General features: G+C 42.9%; 1 protein-coding gene across 1 annotated transcript in view; it reads left to right on the plus strand.

The window, feature by feature from the left end:
* NUDCD3 (NudC domain containing 3) overlaps positions 1-22,789 on the plus strand; it is a 106,750-nt gene that overhangs the window by 24,197 nt on the left and 59,764 nt on the right. The gene's annotated exons all lie outside the window — the stretch shown is intronic.

Genomic DNA, 22,789 nt, shown 5'->3' on the forward strand with positions numbered 1-22,789 from the left:
CTTCCCGTGACCCGCATAGCAGAGTCTGAAACACCAGTCTGAGTGGGTCACACGTTCCCTCACCCGATGGGGCTTTGTGACCTAGCGGTTCATGGGAAGCAGGGGTGTTTGCACACTTTCTCCCTCCTGCCGACTAGCATGCCTCCTGCTTTGCAGGCTCACCCAGAGCTTTCTATTCTGCTGCTGCTAGAGCTTCCCAATAAGTGGGTAGGTAGGACTAGCTGTGACCTAGAAAACACTTAGCATTATCCAAGTGTCCCTAGTGAAAAGCTGAATAAAGCAGGAGAAATGTCACTTCGGATGCTGAAGTTCTCCTAGGAGAACAAACTTCCAGACCTTTTGTTTCCCCTAATTTTTGAAGGCAGCATGGCTGAGCCCAGAACCACATGGCTGAGCCTGGTACCAGAGTGGCTGGCAGGATGAGCACTTCACAGATTGGTGTGGTGACTAGCAGCCTCCTTCCTGAAGCCTTTGGGGCCCTGCTGACTGTACTGGGTCTTAAGTAAGAAAAACAGAAAACTGTTTCTCCCTCCAAGGAAAACAAGCAATAAACCCCATGTACATACCTCCCTGAGCTCTGAATAAGAAAGGAAACCAGGCATGGTGGCCCTAGAAGTGTTCAGGGCATATGGGTATGATCCCTTGCCTGAGTGGGTTGGCAGTGTCCTCTTGAGAGGCTTTTTGTGTCTGCTGAGTATTTTCCAATTTAGGGTGGCTCAGGGGATGGGATGAGGATTCTTCAACTTTTCCCTTGTTTTTTAGCTTTTTTCCTTCTCAAGTTGGCCCTAGGTGGCTGTCCCTGCTTCTGGGGGGCATTGTGAGCTTTACATTGGTGCAGTGCTGGCTCCTGGCAGCAAGCATCTGGCTTATGCCACTGAGATATCTCATGTAGGGTGGCTGTGCCACCCAGGCTTCCATGGTCCTGGGTTCACTGGTCATTTCTTTCCCAAAAGTATGCATTCACAAGGTCAGCTTTGTATCTTTGGGGCCAAGCATCTGTGATTTTGCTGCTCTAGCTTTTATTTAGATTTGACTCTCTTGTACCCCTCTTACCCTGGAATTTCCTATTTTTCCTTAAAAGCTTTTCTTTTTTTTTTTTTAACTGGTGTTTTGAAAAATGCTGTATGCATATATCAAAAGCAATTTGAGAAGTATGGGAGGGTGAGGGTGTGTAGTGGATCTTTGGTGGTCTTCTCACTCACCGCCCTGTCTGTGGCTCTGTTCTGCTCTACACAGAGAGGTGACTGTGTTTATCCACTCTACCCTAAGTGGCTGCTGTTACCAGTGTCTGGTGTACCGGTCAGGAGATATTCTATGAAAATACAAGCATGCTTATCTATGCCTGTCTTCTTTTTGTGGTTAATACAGTTTATTTTTAGACTGACTTTAGGTTCACAGCAAAATTGAGCAGGAAGTGCAGAGAGTTCTCCCTGTGCCCATGGCCTCCATGATTAATGTCCCACATTCTCTACTTTTTCAATTTTAACCTTTCCACAGATGATAGTGGCTGTATACACTGCTCATCCACATCAGTCTCAGTGGGTGTCTGCTGTGTTCTCTAATGGCTGTTCAGAAGTTTCCCACTTCATGTGGACAGGCCTTAAGGTGTTGATGTTTTACTGTGTGAACTGTGCTGTGGCTGTCTGTGTATTCTCTCAGCCTCATTTCTGGTAGAATTATGGGAGAATGATGTGAGATGACTGTGAGATTTTTAAAATCACTAAAAGTTTCTTTATAGTAATATAGAGGAAAATTAGAAAATACATGTAAAAAACATTAAGATTAAGGAAATTTAAAATGCCCCCTGGAAATGTCCTGGGGATGTCCCATGCTCGTGTGGGGTCTAGGGCATAGGGCGGAGAGCAAAGCGTATGTGTTTGAACTGGTGCTGCTGAGTGGAGCAGAGCACAGGTGTCAGCTTCTGCTTCCACCTTCGTTTGGGCCCTTCTGCTCCCCTGCCACTTCCCTGAGCCCTGCCCTGGGCTCTGCCCCCAGGATGGATGTGGGTTATTGTTTTTGGCACTGTAAGAGGGGGGAATTTAGAATAAGGAAAAGAGGGTTGAGATTCTGTACTAAATGCCAGTGTTGTTGGGTGTCTTAATCTAAAAGCTGGAATGGGGATAACGCTCCTTCTAAAAGGGTATTGGTTCATAGAATAAGAAAAAATTAAAGCTTATGTAAAGATTTGGTGGGCCAGGCATGGTGGCTCACACCTGTAATTCTAGCCCTTTGGGAGGCCAAGGTGGGCAGATTATTTGAGGCCAAGAGCTTGAGACCAGCCTGGCCAATGTGGTAAAACCCTGTCTCTACTAAAAATACAAAAATTAGCTGGGTGTGGTGGTACATGCCTGTAATCCCAGCTACTTGGGAGGCTGAGGTGGGAGGATTGCTTGAGTCTGAGAGGTGGAGGTTGCAGTGAGCCGAGATTGTGCCATTGCACTGGGTGACACAGCAAGACTCCACCAAAAAAAAAAAAAAAATTGTTGATCTAGTCAAGGTACCTTTCTCTGTGCCTGATGTTTTCTGAGACATGGGTGTGTGATTTGTCTGGGCTATATCGTGTTCTAACCCAGAGGCCCTGAAATGAAAAAAACGTGTAATTTAACTCAAATTAATGGAGCTCTTTTTCTTTCTAGTTGGCCTGCTGTCACTTTGAGGGACTGTTATTTGGAGGAAGTTAATTTGGGAAATGATTCTTGCTTCATTTTCTGTTCTTTTCTTTTCTTTTTTTTTTTTTTTTTTGAGATGGGGTCTTGCTTGTTAACCCGGGCTGGAGTGCAGTGGCATGATCTTGGCTCACTGCAACCTCTTCCTCTCGGGTTCAAGCAATTCTCCTGTCTCAGCCTCCCAAGTAGCTGGGACTACAGGTGTGTGCCACCACGCCTGGCTAATTTTTGTATTTTTAGTAGAGATGGGGTTTCACCATATTGGTCAGGCTGGCCTCGAACTCCTAACCTCAGATGTTCCACCTGCCGCAGCCTCCCAAGGTGCTGGGATCACAGGCGTGAGCCACTGTGCCTGGCCAGGAAATGATTCTTTTGGTCCCTCATACTGCTTGTGAAGTTGTAGAAGTACTAAATTCCCATTTCATCCAGAAAATATATTTCTTTGAAAATATCCGTTGATTTTTTTTTATTTAGTAAAAATACATTCCTTTTGTAGACAGATAAAACTCAAGACCCCTTTGATCATCCCTCAAGCCCAGTGTTCTCCCAGAGATAACAGTTGTTCTTGGGCTCACCTTTTATTTATTTATTTTAATTTAGTGATTCCAGTTTTTAACGTTTAAGATTGCTGGTTGATTCTTTTGAGTGTAATATCCTCTCACACCTCTCGGAGGCTGTTGATTGTGCCTGTTTTTAAGTCCTGTGTCTTTACTAACTCTGTGTTCTGCAGCATCACTTCTTTAGGTTAGAATTTGGTGCCCTTTTCTCAGGGTTTGGGGATACTCAGCTATGTATTAACTTTTAAATTTGAGGTTCCTGTTAGCCTGTCTGGATGCTGCATCAGTTTTCCAAAGTTGGTCTCTAGACATTGTTGGGGGCTTGGCTGGGCATGGACTATGTCAGCTGCTAGTTCTCAGGGATGGCAGGCTCCCTTCCCTCTGTGGATGTCAGCAGCTTGTCCTCCCAAACCAAGTGTCCAACTCTTCTTCTCTCTAGGTTCGATGCCACTTGGGTTCAAGTAAGTGGAGTTACATGTGTGTTTTGGGGGAGGGGCAGGAGGTCATTCCATTGTTATACCCTAACCACATTGTCCCTTGATACTCACAAAGACAAACTAGAGCGGCCTAGGGTTTCTGCGCATCTCTGCCTCCTGACCCTATCGGGGTCAAGACATACCCAGGCTGCACGTGTAGCCTTCGCTTAGTGTCTATATTCAGTGCCAGCAGCTATCTCATGAGGGCCACGGGCACTCATACAATGCAAAAGATACTGTAGATCTCTTGTATCTTTGTGTATACACACACACACACACACACACACACACACACACACACACAGCCTGGGTGTGTCTTGATTGGTAACCCAGAATACACAGGCAGTGTTGCTTTGGTGATGAGTATTTTCAAAGAGACAATTACATTTTAGTAAAGGCCAGAATCAGACATGTTGTATTCCTGGAAAATTCATGATATAATAAAAACATGTGAAAAATTATTTGGGTTTTTATCTAAAATTGAGTTAGGTTACAGGCTCAGATGTTAAACAGCTTCTGTCTACTTGCATGTCTAATGGGATGTGTGAAGGTAGTGCAGGGCAGGGGACAGTGCCCATTGACTGCCCCAAGGACACCTAACGCTGCCCACACACTCCCAAACTCCCAGGAGGCAGGGCCTACCCTCCCTTTGAGAGCTACTGATCAAGTAGGAGTTTTCTGTTTTCACTCATATTTGAAAAGTTGGAATAATCTGCTTTATGATTTCTTTATTCCCTGAAAAGTTAAGCTAATAATATTGGTCAGTGTTTTCCTATTTAGGAACATTTTCTGAACATGTGGTTATTAGGGGATTTTAGAGTATAAGTTGTGTATCTGTTAATTTTTTCTGGGTAATTATGTGGTTGAGATGCTAGTGGCACACATTATGGTTACATTTGTTCAGTAACTGTAACTTGAGCCCTGGAAATTAGGCTTCTATAAAATTTCATAGCAATTCATGAAGTGTTTGTAAGCAAAATGTACCCAGTACTTGACTAAAGTTACCTTAAATATCCTTAAAGATAGAGAGGTAATACACATTTCTTTTTCTCTTTCTGTATGTGTGTACATATGAGAGAGAGTGAGTGTGTGTGCACATGTCCCTGATAATTCCTATCTCAGAGCAGTGGAAGGCCTCTGAGTTTGATAATATGCTTTGCATGTGCTATATTTGTAGACTGCCTCAGAACATCTCTTGGGGAGACTACCTGGGCTCAGGGACCACCTGCCTATGCACCTGAATCATGTGAGCCCTGATTTTGTTTACCACGGAGCCAGGCACTTGAACACTGTCCCATCCCAACTGTGTCCATCCCAACTGTGGACAGCTTTTACATGGTCCACCTCCTTGCCTTCCAGGACCCCTTCCTCCCTTCTCCTTGGCTTCTGTGGCCCTGCACCCATGAAGGCCAGCACAGGCACCACCTTCTCTAGGAAGCATTTCTGACATTCGAGAAAATGAGCCTTCACGCAGTCTGGGTTAGGGCCCAGATCCCAAACTTTCTGTTTCTTTGTTTCCTCCCCCTTTCAACCATTGTGGCTGAGGTGTGGCCATACTGCATGTCACATGGCTGGTGAAAGACTCCTTTCTCTCTCTCTTTGGTGCTTCTTCACTTTCAATGGTATAGGTCAGATTGTACCATGTGTCTGCGGCTATCTGACTCAATCATGGTAGCTTTTCTGTCCTTCCCATAGCATCCCTATCAGGCAGGAAATGATGTAGTCTTTATGAGTGTGCCTCCCCCCACAGGGAGACAGCCTTTTCCTGTTGCAGATCACACTGATTTTTAGAGAAGACTTCTCTTCATATGCAGCTTGCCCTTCTATCCTCCCATCCCATGTATATGTGGAGTACCTTCTATGATGTTTCAGGCTCTGTTCTAGCAGTCAGACATATAGAGTGGGAGATGCTCAAGGGGCTCACAGTTTAGGGGGAGCTTGGACAAACTGTTGCAATCCCATGTGATGAATGCAGAGGAAGGGTCCAGACCCATTTTCTGGAATGTCAGAAATACTTCCTGGAGAAGGTGATGCCTGTGCTGGCCTTCATGGGTGCAGGGCCAAAGAAGCCAGGAGAAGGGAGAAAGGGATTCCTGGAAGGCAAGGAGATAGAAGAAAGCATTTGAATTGTGTCCAGAGAATCCCCTTGGGAGGGGTATAGTCTTGAAGGAGCGTTTTGAGATAAGCAGAGTTGAGCCCGTTGGGTTTTTAGGCTTGTTGTCTAGGACCACCTAGGATATGTGGTAGGAGAAAAGAATTATCACACAGTACAAATACGTTTTTAAAAATAATGAAAGATTTTCCAATGGAGGAAAACTAAAATCCTTTAATGCAGATTTTGCAAAAAAGCATTTTTGCCAAGTGTTGACTAGTGTAGAGTTAATTCATTTGGAGTAATGTTTTATAGTATTTGTGAAATTTAGTATAGGTTAGAGTTAGTACTGGATCCAGGGTTTAAACTTTTGTTTTCTCTTTCCCCCTAAATTAAAGCATTCTATCCTTTTCATCTTAATTTCATTCATATCTTCATATTACGTTTTCAAGATAGCCGTTTATTTTTTTGAGGGGAAATAATGACATAAATAGGTTTAGAACCTCAGATGGCTTAAAACCCCAGATGTAGTCAGTGGTAAATTTTTTTTTTCTTGGTTAGTCTAGTTTTGGTGTTGGTAAGTATTATATATGCTGGTGGGTTTTTAAAAAGGGCATGTGGCAGAGTCTGGCATACTATTTGGAGTCTTGTGGTAGCTGCCCACTTCCTGCTAATGCAGTAGAGCATGTTCATAATGGCCTTCTACGCTTTCCTTCCTAGGGCAGGCCGTACTTAGTCATACCAGCTAAGAAATATGTTTTAAAATTTTAGTTAAACAGTTATGATGATAACAGTTATGATGATACTTTATAGTTTACTTTGCATTTCTTTATTTATAGAAAGATTACATTTTCTACACAGTGATTTACTGTTGGTATTTCCTACTTTGTTAACTCCTTAACTCCACTTACTCTTTGATGGGAGTCTGGATATTATCCTTCTGTAGAGTTTTACAAATCCTCACATTTTCTTATTCACTGCTTTTCTTCTATCAATTGATTCACTGAATTTAGTGTGGGGATTTTACCACATCGATGCTGCCTTCAGTGATTTTCTTTATGTTAGATTTTAGAAATTTCTCTCTGCTTTAATGTCGTAGGCTAAATATACCATTCCATTGTCTACTAAATGGCTCAAGACTGTTCTTTAATATTGTTTGATTTCTTTAAAATGAATTCCACTGTGACTTGATCAAGTTTTGTATTATACCACTTGGGGACTTTAACTGATATTATGTTAAAACTGCATATTAACTTGAAGAGTATGATCAGTTTTGTTCTCATTAAATTTTCCTGTTAAAAGGAAGCATATCATTCTGTTTTTGGTGGCTTCCTTTTTTCTCTCATTAAATTCAGTTACAGAAAGTTGCCCTCAAGAATTATATACAAATCTCATGTGTCCTCAGTTCCATTAATAGCCATACAGTTAATGTTTATGTTGCTTTTAGCAATGGTATCTTCTTCTCCACCATATGTTACAGTTGTGTGACAGGAAAGCAGTTGTTTAATTAATTACAAAAGTAATTTGGAAAATTTGGAAAATAGAATTATCCAGTTCTATCACTATTATTACCTTGTTCAATTTTCTTCTGATTAAAACAATTATATTTGCTAGTTCTTTATTAGACAATTATAATATTAGAAAATACGTGGCCACAGGGCTAGGCGTGGTGGCTTATTCCTGTAATCCCGAGACTTTGAGAGGCCGAGGCAAAAGGATTGCATGAGCCCAGGAGTTCCAGACCAGCCTGGGCAACATAGTGAGATCTTGTCTTGAAAAATTAGCCAGGCGTGGTGGTGCGTGCTTATAGTCCCAGCTATTCAGGGGGCCTAGGTGGGAGAATTGCTTGAGCCCTGTAGGTCGAGGCTACAGTGGGCCATGATCGTGCCACCGCACTCAGCCTGGGCAACAAAGTGAGGCCCTGTCTGAAAAAAAAAAAAAAGAAAAAATTAAGAAAAATCCATCTACAATAGAATATATATAAAAAAATACTTAGGAATAAATTTTTAAAACTCCAAAACTAATAATACTCCCAAAACAACACAACATTGTTGAAAGGAATTTCTTCTTTATAATCCTGCAGCCAGTGTCAATATACTGTGAGATGTCCTTGCACACCTTTCTCCAGGCTCATACACATGCTTGTATGCATGCATATACATCACCACACACACACACACACACACACACACACACACACAGACACACAGCACTCCCCCTTTCTAGTCCTGCAGCCACTGTCAGTATACTGAGATGTGTCCTTGCACACCTTTCTCCAGGCTCATACACATGCTTGTATGCATGCACACACATCACACCAAGTGCACATGGCACACCATACCAGACACACATATGGTTTTAAAAACTTGAGATATAGTTCACGTATCTTAAAATTTGTACTTTAACATGTACAATTCAGTGTTTTTCATATATATACAAGGTTGTGTAACTACCGCTATTATCTAATTCCAGAACTTTTTTTTTTTTCGAGATGGAGTTTCACTCTTGTTGTGCAGGCTGGAGTGCAGTTTCACAATCTCGGCTCACTGCAACCTCCGCCTCCCAGGTTCAAGTGATTCTCCTGCCTCAGCCTCCCAAGTAGCTGGAATTACAGGCATGCTCACCATGCCTGGCTAATTTTTTGTATTTAGTAGAAACGGGGTTTCACCATGTTGGTCAGGCTAGTCACAAACTTCTGACCTCAGGTGATCCACCTGTCTCAGCCTCCCAAAGTGCCGAGCTTACAGATGTGAGGTACCACGCCTGGCCCCAGAACATTTTTATTACCTGAAAAAGAACTTTGTATGCATTAGCATTCACTCCTCATTTTCTCTCAAACCTCCCAGCCCTAGGCAATTACCAGTCTACTTTGCCTTTGTAGATTTGCCAGTTCTGACATTTCATATAAATGGAATCATATATTATGTGGCCTTTGTGTCTGGCTTTTCTCACTTAATGGAATGTTTTCAGGATTCATCAATGTTGTAGCATGTGTGAGTACTTCATTCTTTTTATTGACAGAATAATATTTTATTGTGTGGACATACTTCATTTTGTTTATTCATTGGTTGGTGGACAGTTGGATTGCTATTATGAGGAATAGTGCTGTGAACATTTGTGTACAAGCTTTTGTGTAGACATATATGTTCATTTGTCTTAGGTATATACCCAGGAGTATAAATACTGGGTCCTGTTAAACTGTATGTTTAACCTTCTAAGGAAGTGCCAGGCTGTTTTCCAAAGCAGTTCCACCATTGTACACCAGCAATCTATGGGGATTCCAATTCCTTCACATCCTTGCCAAAACTTGTTATCATCTATTTTTTTTTTTGATTATGGCTATTCTAGTGGGTATGAAGTGGGATCTCATTCTAGTTTCCATTTGCATTTTCTAGTAACTAAAAATGTGTATTTTTTCATGCCTTATTGGCTATTTGTGTATCTTTGGAGAAATAACTATTCAAACTCTTTAACCATCCTTATATAGTCTAGATACAAGTCCCATATTACATATATAATTTACAAATATGTTTTCCCATTAGTTTCATAGTTTAAAACATTTATTCCTAAGTATTTATTCTTTTTTGATTCTATTGTAGATGGAATTTTTCTTAATTTCATTTTCAGATTGTTCATTGCTAGTTTATAGGAATACAATTGATTTTTGTATAGTGATCTTGTAACCTGCAACTTTGCTAAATTTGTTTATTAATGCATAGTTTTTGGTGGATTCCTTAGGATTTTCTGTATACAAGATCCTTTCATCTGCAAACAGATAATTTTACTTTTTTCTTCTCATCTGGATACTATTTATTTATTTTCTTGCCTAACTCCCCGGGCTAGAACTTCTAGTACAATGTTTAATAGAAATAGTGAGAGTAGGCATCCTCGTCTTAATCCATTCATCAGGAAAAACGTCTAGTGTTTCACCATTGAGGATGATGTGAGTACAGTCCTTACTTTTTGTTAAATCTCATGATTTAGTTGACAGAATCCTCTAGTAACCTCGCTAGAAAGTGACCATGACACAGACAGTTTTTGAGACTCATCAAGGGTCACCAACTTCCTTGATTTGCCTGGGATTGAGAGATTGTTGGGACATGTGAGTTTTAGGTTTTTTTTTTTTTTTAAACCAGGTTATATCTGGGTAAATAGTTTACCTAGGACTGAGGGAATTCCCAGGATGTGGGACTAATGGTGCTGAAGCCAGGAAAATCCTGGACAAACCAGGACGAGCTTGTTACCCTGCCACATGCCTGAAAATGCTTTTTTTCTATCTTTATGTTTGATCAATAGTTTGAATCTGTAGAGCTTAAGGTTGGAAATATTCCCTGCATTCCTCCATTTTCTTTTAGCTTACAGTTTGACCCTTAGGATGTAATCCTTTTTTTTTTTTTTTTTTAGGACTGGTCTTGCTCTATCACGCAGGCTGTATTGCAGTGGTGCGATCATGGCTCACTGTAGCCTCAACCTCCTGGGCTCAAGCAATCCTCTCACCTCAGTCCCCTGAGGAGCTGGGACCATAGGCATGTGCCACCATGCCTAGCTAAAGTAGAGATGAGGCCTTGATATGTTGCCTAGGCTGCTCTCGAACTCCTGGGTTCAAGCCGTCCTCCCATCTTGGCCTGTCAAAGTGTTCAGATTATAGGTGCGGGCCACCATACCTGACCCTGATCATGCTTTTGATATGACAAGTCAAGTGCAATAGTGAGAAGTGGGGAAAGAGTAGAACAAGGAGTTTGCTCAAGTTTAACCTTGTGCTGGTTCTTGCTAGGCCTTTAAAGCTGAAGATTCATGTCTTTCATATCAGAATTCAAGAAATTTCCTTAAATTCTTTCTGGTTATCTGCTTTCCTTTATTTTCTTTGTTCCCTAGTTCTTCAGTTATTCAGATATTTGATCACTAGTTTCATTTTTCTAATTTTTTTTTCCTGTATCCTGTGTCTCTGACTTTTTATTCTTTTTGTGGGGAAAACCCACACATGACTTCCTTGACTGTGTTCTCTAATCCTGGTGTTGAGGTTTTTTTTTCTTTGCTATCATTATTAGTTTCTAAAAGCTCTTTTTTTGTTTTCTGGAAGTGATTGTTATTGTTGTTTTTTAAGCAATATTCTTTACTTGGTTCAAGGCTGCAAAGTTGTGTCATTGTTCTGAGCAGGTAGACACATGCTCTTGTGCTCTTACACATGTGTTCTTACACTCACATTTACCTGCACTAAGGCACACTCACATGCACTCACACACTTGCGCTGTCATGCACACTCTCAATGCATACTCACATGAGCTGTCACACATATATACACACACAATTTCTCACACACATGCCTGAAGGATTGGGCATGGAGGGAAAGAGGGAAAGGTTTTGTGTGAGGAGCTTGTGGAAGAGGTAGCAGTCCTGGGCCAGACTGGCTGGGAGGATGTCGTGAGCTGGGAGATGTGCAGTGATGGGAAGGAAGAAGTGAGGACTACAGGCCTTGCAGGAAAACAAGCCTGATCCCCAATAAGATGTGATGACAGATTAGCATGTGAACTGTGGATGAGAAAGGACCCTGTGCAGTGCCATACGCATGCCAAGTATTGTTATTCTTTATGCACATAAGAAACATGCGATTGACTTCAGCTAGGAGATAACTGAGATGTAAGTGGAAGTGACCAGCAGACAGTTGGAAATGTAGTCTGAAATTTGGGGAAGAGAAGCAGAAGTTGGAACTTGATGTGGGAGTCAGCATCTTACAAGTGGTAGTTGCTGTCTCTGAAGGGAGAAAGATAGAAGTCAATGCTCAGATGGGAGAGGTCCATAATTATGGGGCAGCTAAGAAGATGAGCTTGTAAAGAAGGATAAGATAAAGGAAAAAGCAAGTCTGAGTATTCCAAATCAAAGATTTAAAAGAAAGGGTGTGTGTGTGTGTGTGTGTGTCTGTGTGTGTGTGTGTTGAGACATGGTCCTGTTCTGTCACCCAGGCTAGAGTGCAATGGCATGATCTTGGCTCACTGCAGCCTCGACCTCCTGGGCTTAAGCAGTCCTCCCACCCTCAGCCTCCGGAGTAGTTGGGATCACAGGTGCATGCCAGTGTGCCTGGCTAATTAAATTTTTTTTTTTTTTTTTTTGTAGAGAGAGGGTCTCATTATGTTGCCCAGGCTGAACTCCTGGGCTCAAGTGAGCCTCCCGCCTTGGCCTCCCAAAGTGCTGGGATTATAGGCATGAGCCACTGTGCCCAGCCTAAAAGAAAGTTTTGAGAAGTACTCAGTCTAACCTGAGCTGAAAAACAGTTTAAAGGATTGACACTGGGTGTGGCCCAGAGGACCAGGTCATAGAGGCAGCTGGCATAGCTCACGGAGGTGGTCGAGGTTGGCCTCAGTGGTTATATGCTATGAATGAAGAGCAGATGAAAGGATTTCAATTCAGTCATTTAACAATAATTTGACCAAACTTGATACTGGTAGGAAGGTAGACCAGGAGATCATTCTATTCTTGTGCTCTTTGCAAACTATTTTGACATGGGAGTTTTTATTTTTTTATTTTTATTTTTATTTTTGAGACAGAGTCTCACTCCGTCGCCCAGGCTGGAGTGCAGTGGCTCGATCTCAGCTCACTGCAAGCTCCGCCTCCCAGGTTCATGCCATTCTCCTGCCTCAGCCTCCCCAGTAGCTGGGACTACAGGTGCCTGCCACCATGCCCAGCTAATTTTTTGTATTTTAGTAGAGATGGTGTTTCACTGTGTTAGCCAGGATGGTCTTGATCTCCTGACTTTGTGATCCGCCTGCCTCAGCCTCCCAAAGTGCTGGGATTACAGGCGTGAGCCATCATTCCTGGCCTTTATTATTTTTTTTGAAACAAGGTCTTGCTCTGTCGCCCAGGTTGGAGCGCAGTGGCACAACCACAGCTCACTGCAGCCTTGACTTCCCGGGCTCAAGCAGTCCTCCCATCTTAGCTCCCAAGTAGCTGGAAGCACAGACATGCACCACCACACCCAGCTAATGTTTTTATTTTTGTCAAGATAGGGCCTCCCTGTGTTGCCCAGGCTGGTCTTGAACTCCTGGGCTCAAGCAGTCCTACTCCCTTGGCCTCCCAAAGTACTGGGATTACAGGTGCGAGCCACCATGCCTGGCCAAGCTTTTATTATTTACATTTAAAGATGTTTTAAAATCCCAGCATGTTGGCTTGTGACGTTCACCTTTCCTGTGTGCCTACCATTCCTGCAGCTTACTGTGTTGTTTGTGTCAGATATTACGTGGATCTGTGATTGCTGGATAGATGTGCTGCTATTCAAAGCCATAGAGGTCCTGCCAAGTCTTAACACCATTTTAACCTTCATCTTGGGGTTAGATGTACAGAGTTATAGGAGCAGGAAATTAAAGTCCAGAAAAAAATTCTTAAAAATGATTTAGTGCTTTCTCCTTTGCGTTGGAATCCTGTTTCTAGCAATAGTGAGCTTATCTTCCAAAGAAACCACTATGGGATTCTATGGACATCGTTTATTTATTATTATTATTATTATTATTTTTTTTTGAGATGAAGTCTCACTCTGTCACCTAGGCTGGAGTGCAGTGGCGCAATCTTGGCTCACTGCAACCTCTGCTTCCCGAGTTCAAGTGATTCTCCTGCCTCAGCCTCCTGAGTAGCTGGGATTACAGGCACATGCCACCATACCCCGCTAATTTTTGTATTTTTAGTAGAGATGGGGTTTCACCATGTTGGCCAGGCTCGTCTCAAACTCCTGACCTCAGGTGATCCGCCCCCCTCAGCTTCCCAAAGAGCTGGGATTACAGGCATGAGCCACTGCACCTGGCCAACATTGTTTATTTTTAAAGTCACTTCTTCCCAGCCGTCTGAGCTGTTATGTGGAACTGTCCTGTGCCTCCATAACAGTAATTGGGTTTTTGGGCTGGGAACAGAACGTCCCTGAAATCCAACAGCTGACTTTTCCTCAGAATTGCCCAGAACAGCAAAGATGGAGGAAGTCAATGTGCAAAGGACTTTTAAAGCATAACATCAAAGGAGCTACAGTTTAATGAATTTACATTTATGGCCCAAGTGTTATCAACCTTTTGTGTGTGTGAGTTCTCTCTTAATTGAGTCACAGAGCAGCCACATGGCTGGTTCTTGTCACCTGGCCAGGCCAGTCCCTCACTCTGATGGCCTTCCCTGGCTTCTGACTTGATTATATTTTAAATCAAACCACTCATCACAAATGAGTGATCTTATGACCATTTTTGTCCTCTCCCAAAAACATTTAGAAGGAGGTACAGAGTCAGAATCCCGAGCTCCTGTCTGCCTGCAGCCAGCTCCTGTGCTTTGTCGGCTTCCTGGGATACATGCCCATTCCAGGAAGAAGCTCCTGTGAGATAGTCCTGGTGGAGTGCCTGTGTCTTCAGCGTGTCCACACCCTGGCCTTGCCTGCTTAACTGAGTAAAGGAGTCCCTTCTCTTTTGTCTCTGAGACTTGGGCTCTGTTGCCGGGCTGGAGTGCAATGGCACGATCTCAGCTCACTGAAGCCTGCTGGCCTCAAGCAGGCCTCTTACCTCAGCCTCCCAAGTAGCTGGGATCACAGGGGTGCGCCCCCATGCGCAGCTAACTTTTGTATTTTTGTAGAGATGGGTTTTCACCATGTTGGCTAGACTGGTTTTGAACTTCTGAGCTCAAGCGATCATCCTGCCTTGGCCTCCCAAAGTGCTGGGATTACAGGTGTGAGCCACTGTGTCTGGCCATCCCTGGGACTCTAACTCCTGTTTGCTTGTCCCTGGGACTTGGGATGAGCTGTCTCCCTCCTGGGCTGCCCTTGACTGTGGTTTGTATTTAGTTTTGAATCAAGGCAGCCACCATCCTTGTAGCACAGGGAGGACATTTTTGCCCTCATCAATGATACTTTCTCTTGACTGCTTTTTTTTCCTTCTCTACAGATGACTTTTCTCCACAAATGGCCTTTGATTTTATTCATGAGATCATTCCAAACATAGTGAATACTTTGTTTTGTTTTTTCTCTCAGGTGACTCTGTCAACCACCAAATACTAACTCTGGCTTCCTTTCCTCTTTTTATCCTTCCTCTTTGCCCACCTTCTTTTCAACTTAGTCCATTTTGTTTTCTTATGTACTAAACTGCATGTATTTAAAGTACACAGTTTAATAAGTTTTGATGTATGTACATCCCTATGAAACCATCACCACAATCAAGCTAATGAACAGTCACCGCCCCCAGAAGTTTCTTCGGACCCCCTCCTGCTTCCCATCCTTCCACCTCCATTCCCATCCTTAGGCAACCACGGCTCTGTTTTCTGTCACGATAGATTACATTTCCTAGAATTATATAAATGGAATCATATAGTATGTACATTAAACATTTATTTAGTTTCTGAAAATTGCAGTAAAATACATATAAAATTTACCATCGTGACCATTTTCAAGCGTGCAGCTATGTGACATTAAGTACATTCACATTGTCGTGCAACTGTCATCGCCATTGAGATCCAGGACTTTTAAAAGTCTGTTCTCAAACTGAAACTCTGTACCCATGAAACAGTGACTCCCCTTCCCTGTGCCCCCAGTCTTTGGAAACCACCATTTTACTTTCTGTCTCTATGAATCTGACTCTCTGGATACCTCATGTAAATGGAATCATATAGTAATTTTTGTATGTGTGCCTGGCTTATTTCACTTAGCATAATGCCTTCAAGGTTCATCCATGTTGTAGCATGTGTAGAATGCATCCATGTTGTAGCATGTATAGAATGTCCTTCCATTTTAAGTCTGAATAATCCATTGTATGGATATACTACATTTTGTTTATCCATTCATCCATTGATGGACATTTGAGTTCCTTCCACCTTTCAGCTATTGTAAACAGTGCTGCTGTGAACATGAATGTACAAATATTCAGAGTATATACTCTTTTTAGTCTGATTTCTTTCAGGATAATTATTTTTAGATTCAACCATGTTATGTATATGAATAATCAATTTCTTTTTTATTTTTTGTCTATTCATCTATTGATTAATATTGGGTTGTTTCTGCCTTTTGGCAGAACACAGATGGTCAACAAATATGACCATTTGTGCTATGACCATTTGTGTACAAGTCTTTGTGTGGATGGACACTTCATTTCTCTGGGTGAATAACCTAGGAGTAGAATAGCTATTCCATATGTCAGGTGCCAGATTGTTTTCCAGACTACTGTATGCTTTACATCCTCACTAGCATGTGTCAGCTCCAGTTGCTCTTCATCCTAACATTTAGTGTTTTATTTATTTTTTTAATTAAAATTTTTGTTTTAAGATGGGGTCTTACTATTTTGCCCAGGCTGGTCTCAAACTCCTGGGCTCAAGTGATCCTCCTGCCTCAGCCTCCCATAGTACTGGGATTACAGGTGTGAGCCAGTATGCATGGCCAGCATTTGGTGTTTTAAATTTAGACATTCTTGGCTGGGCGTGGTGGCTCACACCTGTAATCCCAGCACTTTGGGAGGCCAAGTTAGGTGGATCATGTGAGGTCAGGAGTTTGAGACCAGCCTTGCCAACATGGTGAAACCCCACCTCTACTAAACATACAAAAATTGGCTGGGTGTGGTGGCACATGCCTATAAGCCTGCTACTGGGGAGGCTGAGGCACGAGAATCTCTTGACCCCAGGAGGTAGAGGTTGCAGTGAGCTGAGATTGCATCACTGCACTCCAGCCTGGGTGATAGAGTGAGACTCCGTCTCAAAAAAAAAAAATTAGACATTCTTATACGTTCAGTGTGGTATTTCACTGTGGTTTGAATTTGCAATTCCCTAATAAGCAATAATGTTGCCCTTTATATTTTCTTTGATGAAGTTTCAGTGGAAATATTTTGTCCATTTAAAAAAATTGAGTTGTTTTCTTATTATTGAGTTTTGAGAGCTTTCTGCATATTCTGGATCTGAGTACTTTATCAGATATATAATTTGCAAATATTTTCTCCCAGTCTTTGGATTGTCTTTTCATTTTCTTCACATTGCATTTTGAGTAGCAGAAGTTCTTCATTTTGATGAAGTGCAGTGTATCAGTTTTTTTTTTTTAATGGATCATGTTTTTGGTGTCATATCTAGGAAATCATGGCCTAACTCAAAGTCACAAAGATTTTCTCGTATGTTTTCTATTAAAAGTTTTATAGTTTTAGGTTTTATATTTAGGTCTATGATTCATTTTAAGTTATTTTTAGTATATGATGCAAGATATGGCTTGAAGTTCCTTTTTTGTGTGTGTATGGATGTCTGGTTACACCAGCATCATTTGTTGAAAGTACTATACTTTCTTCACTAAACTTTTATATGTTTCTGCCCCTTTCCTTCTGCCTCTTTGCATAGTAAGCCTCCTGTATCCAATAATCTTCTCCTGCTTTGTTACCTGTCAAGCACATTATTCCCTTTCATTTTGCCCTGTGCCTTCCTTCTTTGTCCTCAGTTCCACCCAGTCCTTGTCTTCTATTCTTGAGCTGACACCAGCAGTTTGATTTCTGCCTTTATGAATACAGTGGCTCTTTCACAAGCTATGGACAACTTCCTTGGGGTTAGAGTGAGTGGTTTGTCTTTAGGTTTCCCTTTATTGATCTCCTCTGATATTTGATGCCATCAATTGTCCCTTTTCGTTGAAACACATGTGTTTGGCTTCTGTACTTTCCTGATTCTCTTCCTCCCCAACGATTAGTCTTTCAGCCTCTTTCTTAGGCTTGTCTTGTTTCCACCCCTTAAACGTGGGTGTTCTCAAGATTATATCTATAATCAGCCCTTTTCTTCTTTCTGCAGTTTTCTCCCTTGGAGAGCTCATCCATTCCCAGAACCTGAAGCCATACATCTGTGATTCACTCTGACCTCTGTTCCATGCTCTCTGCCACTCCCTGTGTTTGGTCCTAGTTTAATTTGGAGTTTAGTTGTCCTGATGTTCTGTAGATCTACGGGGGACCACACCAGCTTCCTGACCTCCTTTCGCTAGGAAGAGTTCTACCATTCTCCTCATTGCCCAAGCTCAGGGCACCTTCTTCCCTTCTTGCTTGTTCGACATGCTCTAAATCATGCTATCACTGTGATTTCCCTTGATACTCTGAACAAAATGAGCACATCCTTTGGAAGCAAGACCTATGAAGTAGTCTTTTTTTTTTTCTCTCTCTCTTTCTGTATTCTTTTGGAGTGGGAGTGGGAGAATGGAGGTGGCAGGTGGTCCATGTCCAGCTTCCTGCCTGAGCTGGAGCAGGGGTCTGGAGGTAGGTTCTTGTGGCTACTGATGGAGAACAGGGACTCAGGAAGGTGTCACTCTGTTTAGACTAAATCATTCTGTGGAGACAGTTCCCACATCTAAGTGGAGTTTTATTTCACCCTGATGTTAACATTAACTGTGGCTTTGGGCGATGATCAGGAAAGCTGGAGAAGCTTCTCTTAGTGCCAGCAACATTGAGAAATATACCATCATCATTTGTGAATTAAGTGTAAGACAGAATTACATCACACTTACTGTCTCTCCAGTGCCTCGGGCAGGTGTTCTGGGGGCTCTGTGGAAAGCCTTTGGTTGGGTCAGTAGTCACTCTACACATCTCCTCTGTGGTCCTCAGGAGTGACCACAGACAGACTGATGAAAAGGCTGCCCTGGCTCTTAGAGGACTTGCTGCTGTTCATGTTCACTGTGTGCTGCACAGACCAGGAATTAATTTCACCTTCTGCCTGCTAGACTCTTGAAATTGGGACAGGCAGGCAGCCGTGCAGCGAAGGAAATGAGAGAAGCCTATTAAGGCCAAGGAGAGTGGAGGCTGAAGGCACATGGGAGTAGACCACAGTCATGCCAGTGAATATCAGGAAGCTGAATACTCTGTGGGGAAGCCTGTGTTCAGCTACCAAGTGTGGTGGGTGCAGGCAGCGGCCTGACAGGTTCATTACAGCCTGAAGAACTGGGGTGAGGCCAGAATTTGGCTCAGCCACTTAGGGTATGTGACTATGGACCATTCCTTTAGCCTCTGGGAGCCTCCATTTCCCAGAGATGACAATTTCCGAAGGTGTGGTCAATTCTGTGTGCAACCCTGTGTGGCCAGGCAGAGGTGCCCCTTGGTGATGGCCTGTCCCTTTTTCTTATTCCCTTCTAATTGATGTCATATGTCTCTTGTCTTCCATGTGAACTTGATATCACCTAAGATCCATGGCTTTGGGGAAGGCTAATGCAAGGATGGTGTTTCAGTTCATTTGGGCTGCTGTAACAGAATACCTGAGAGCAGGTGTTTATACAAAATTTTATTTTCCTACACAGTTCTGGAGGCCGGAAAATCCAAGATCAAGGCTCTGGCAGGTTCCGTCGTCAAGTGAGGGCTGCTCTCTACTTCTAAGATGGGCCTGATGCTGTATCCTTTGGAGGGGTGGAATGCTGTGTCCTCACGTGGTGACAGGGACAGAAGGGGAAGAGAGCTGGATGCTGCATGAAGCCTTTTTAATAAATGCCTTAATCTAGTCATAGGGGAGGAGCCCTTATAACCTAATCACTTCTTAATACCATCACATTGGCCATTAAGTTTCCACACCTGAATTTTGGAGGAGACACGTTCAAACCATAGTAGATGGGAAACATACAGAAACTTTCTACAGAAGACCTGCATTACAGTGTTTGTTGGCCTGGGGCAGGCTACTGAGGCTCATCACTTAAAAAGGTATTTTTAATGTCTTCCTCTGGAGACTATTGGTTTTGTCAGGTGAACGTTGTGGCTGCCAAACTTGCACGGACCATCCCATGTTGAGATGGGACTTCAATAAGTGCGTTAACAGATAGGTATCAGGTCTTCTCCTATCAGGCCTGCCCCTAGGGAATGAAATGACCTTATGGTGAAGCATCTCTTGGTTAAGGCTCTTCTAAGGCAAGAACTAATTGCTTTTCCTTGGCAGCCCAAGTAAATGTTCTCGGTGAGAAATGACTTTCTGACATTTGTTTCATTGTGGCTGTACTTATCAAAAAACTTTTATATAATTCACTACAGAGAATTCTCAAATGAATGTAATGAACATTGCCAGAAACTGGGCTGGATTTCTGAGGCATTGTTTTATTTACTTATTTTTTGGATTTTCAGTCAATCATATAATCATGTTTGATGGAGTATCTAGTTCTGCCAGTTAAAAGGGTAATAGTGTGGGGATTGCTAATTTACACATTAGTCAAAAATACTCCTTTGAAATACTTTTTAAGGGAGGCAATAAAAAGTGACTATTATGGCTTGAAGTGAGACACACAGACAGCCCCCTACCCAAATGTGAGATGTAAACTAACAAAGCATGGTCACACCGTGGGCATTGGAAGGACCTGGTTGGCCAGCCTGGGGTCTAGGTCTTGGGGCATCCCTGCCAGCCATCCAGCCACCCTCAGAGCAGGCGTGCCTGGAGGATCTTGGCCCATTTATATGCAGAAGAGGATCAAATTGGCTAACACCAAGGCTTTATAAATAGTAGGACTGTTTCTCCAGCCTGTCTTCATTCTGTTCACAGCTAAAATTTCCTGGCAGCTTGTAACTAATGAGAACGGAAAAGTACTGTTTGCAGAGATTTCAGCTAGCTGACTTGAATGCTCCCATGATGCTTTGTCACTGATTGTTGTACTTACTGCTCCCTGGGGTGGCCATTCCCTTCCAAGTTGAGCTGGGTCTCAGGTAATGAAAACAGCAACACTCTGACCAAGACCCCAAGATGGTCACAAGGAAAGCCCATTTTGTCCTCATGAGAGTATGACCACACACATGTTCTCTGGCTGAGAGCTGTGACACCCAGAGGTCACAGACTTGGCTAAGGATGTCAATAGGACTTGAATAGTCCAGCTGCATGTGTCAATTGGGGATAATGATTGGACTGGCATAGACCCATAGGTAAGTGTGCAGTAATGTCAGATACAGCTAATACGTTGTCTCACCTGAGCTCTGCACTACTTCTGCAATGGAAGTGTTGTTTCCCTGACTTTACTGATGAGCAAAGTGGAGGCTTAGAGACACAAGATTGTATCACCGACTAGTGGCTGGGCAGGGATTTTTGACTCCAGAGTCTGTGTCCTTAAGTACTGGTTTCAGTTCTCCTTTATCTGGAATTCTTGGAAGATGTACCTTGCATTAAACAAATCAGACACGTGAAACCTCTTTGCCTTGGTTTTTCACTTTCTCATTAGAGAACTCATTGCTTCATAGAGCTTTACATCAGATGAAAGTTGTAACGGATTTCCATGCAGTGTGTGTGACTGTGTTGTGTTCATTTCTGTCTAGATATACCTTCCACTGTGCACACCTGTGTGCACACACACAACCCACCCCTCCTCCCCTCCAAAAACAAAACAAACAGGAAAAAGACCAAAAACAGTCATTGTGGGTGTGGAGCAACCTGCAGAGACCTTGTGAGGCAGATGACATTGGAGGTCAGCAGTTGAGAAGGGGCAAGCACCTGGTCAGAGGGAGTAACCTGTGCAAAGAAATGATACCATTAAAGGGATGCTGATATTCCTGTGTTCCTAGGGGAAGGGAGTGAACAGGGATGGGGCTGGCAGGGACCACACTGTGCATGTCTCTGCCCTACCAAGACCCTGATTCATGCTAAAGAACTGGGGTTTATCTTTAGAAATTGGGGCAACTTATCTAACTTAAGTGTTTGCTCAGATTTGTCAGAAAGTTAACAGGCAGCAGTCAGGGTGGACAAGGTAGGGGATGTAGAAAGGATACATACCAGGCAGCTGTTGCAGTTCAGGGGTGTATGTGCAGAAGATACAGAGATAGTGCTGTGTTCTTTGGAGTGTAAGGGGCAGGCAGCAGGAAGGGTCAGCCAAAGGAAACCAGTGAGATGGAGGAGAGGGAGAACAGGTGGAGGTGGAGCAGAGGGAGAGTCTGGGCAGTCCAAGGGTGGGACATTCATGTCAGATGTTGTGGAGGTATCAGATGGACAGAAATTCAGAAAGGCAAGTTTGGTTATGATACTTGGAAGTCACTTGTGATTGGCAGAGATTTCACAGTGGGGCATATTGGAAGGTAAGGTGGGAAGAAAGTGACTCAAGATGTTTCGCTGGGAATAAAAGGAAGAAGGCAGCAGCCTGAACAGAAGGCTGGTTGAAAGAAGAGTTGTGAGTCCTTGTGTTTGACTGATTTTAAGGAAGAGTGAGGCATGAGGCAAGGTACCAGTGGGTAAGAAGAGCTTGCGGATCCAAGAGACCAAGTGATACTGATGGCACAGGGTCTCACAGGGGGAAGTGGGAGCTTTTCCCAGGCCTACAGGATTCAGCATTACTGATAGTGGGTGTGTGCTAATTAATGTCAAAGTTGGGGTGTTATGTAAGTGTTCAATTAGTAGAGGAGTTTTGCTCTGTCAAAGTAATTCTTTGCTTTACCAAAAGGACTTACTGTAAGATTCTATTAAATAGCAAACTCGAGTTTGTTGAGGTTTTCTCTTTGTAAATGTATATAAATGCTGCACTTGTGTGAGGCTCCTCAGGGATTGGGCCCTGTCTCCCAGCCAGAAAAGCTTTCTGTTCTTTACATCCACCTTCCCCTGTCCCCAGGCCTGGGACACCTGCGGTGGAGTGGACAAGTCTTGGAGGGAGCAAACCTTTGTGATTATCTGGGTGCTTTCTCAGAAAGAAGAGGGGCAGAGGGGCTGCTTTACTTTTTCTGGCTTTCTCTTTTTAGATTTACAGGCCAAGGAACAGGTGATAGGATGCCTCCTATCCTATCACCTGTTGATAACCTGTGAGATGAGAAGGTTAAAGTGACGGGCAGGGACCCTCAGTCTGTATCCCTCCTTGCGCTGGCCTGAACCTTCTCATTCCAGAAATTCTGTTCTCAATACAGCAAACCTTCTGGTTTTGCTCATAGAAAAAGCTCTAACCTTTTCACATGATAGCTTCTTTTGAAGCTGAGAGGTATCCAAATGCATTAGTCTTAGATGAACACACCTAGAATCTCACTTTTATGAGAATTTTGTAGATTATACTCTTGAATTCCAGTTGTACATTTTTGCTTGCAAACACATTCATTTCAGAGTATAATGAGAGGA

This window comes from Nomascus leucogenys, chromosome 17, assembly GCF_006542625.1.
Source record: "Nomascus leucogenys isolate Asia chromosome 17, Asia_NLE_v1, whole genome shotgun sequence".
In the NCBI taxonomy this organism is placed as follows: Eukaryota; Metazoa; Chordata; class Mammalia; order Primates; family Hylobatidae; genus Nomascus; species Nomascus leucogenys.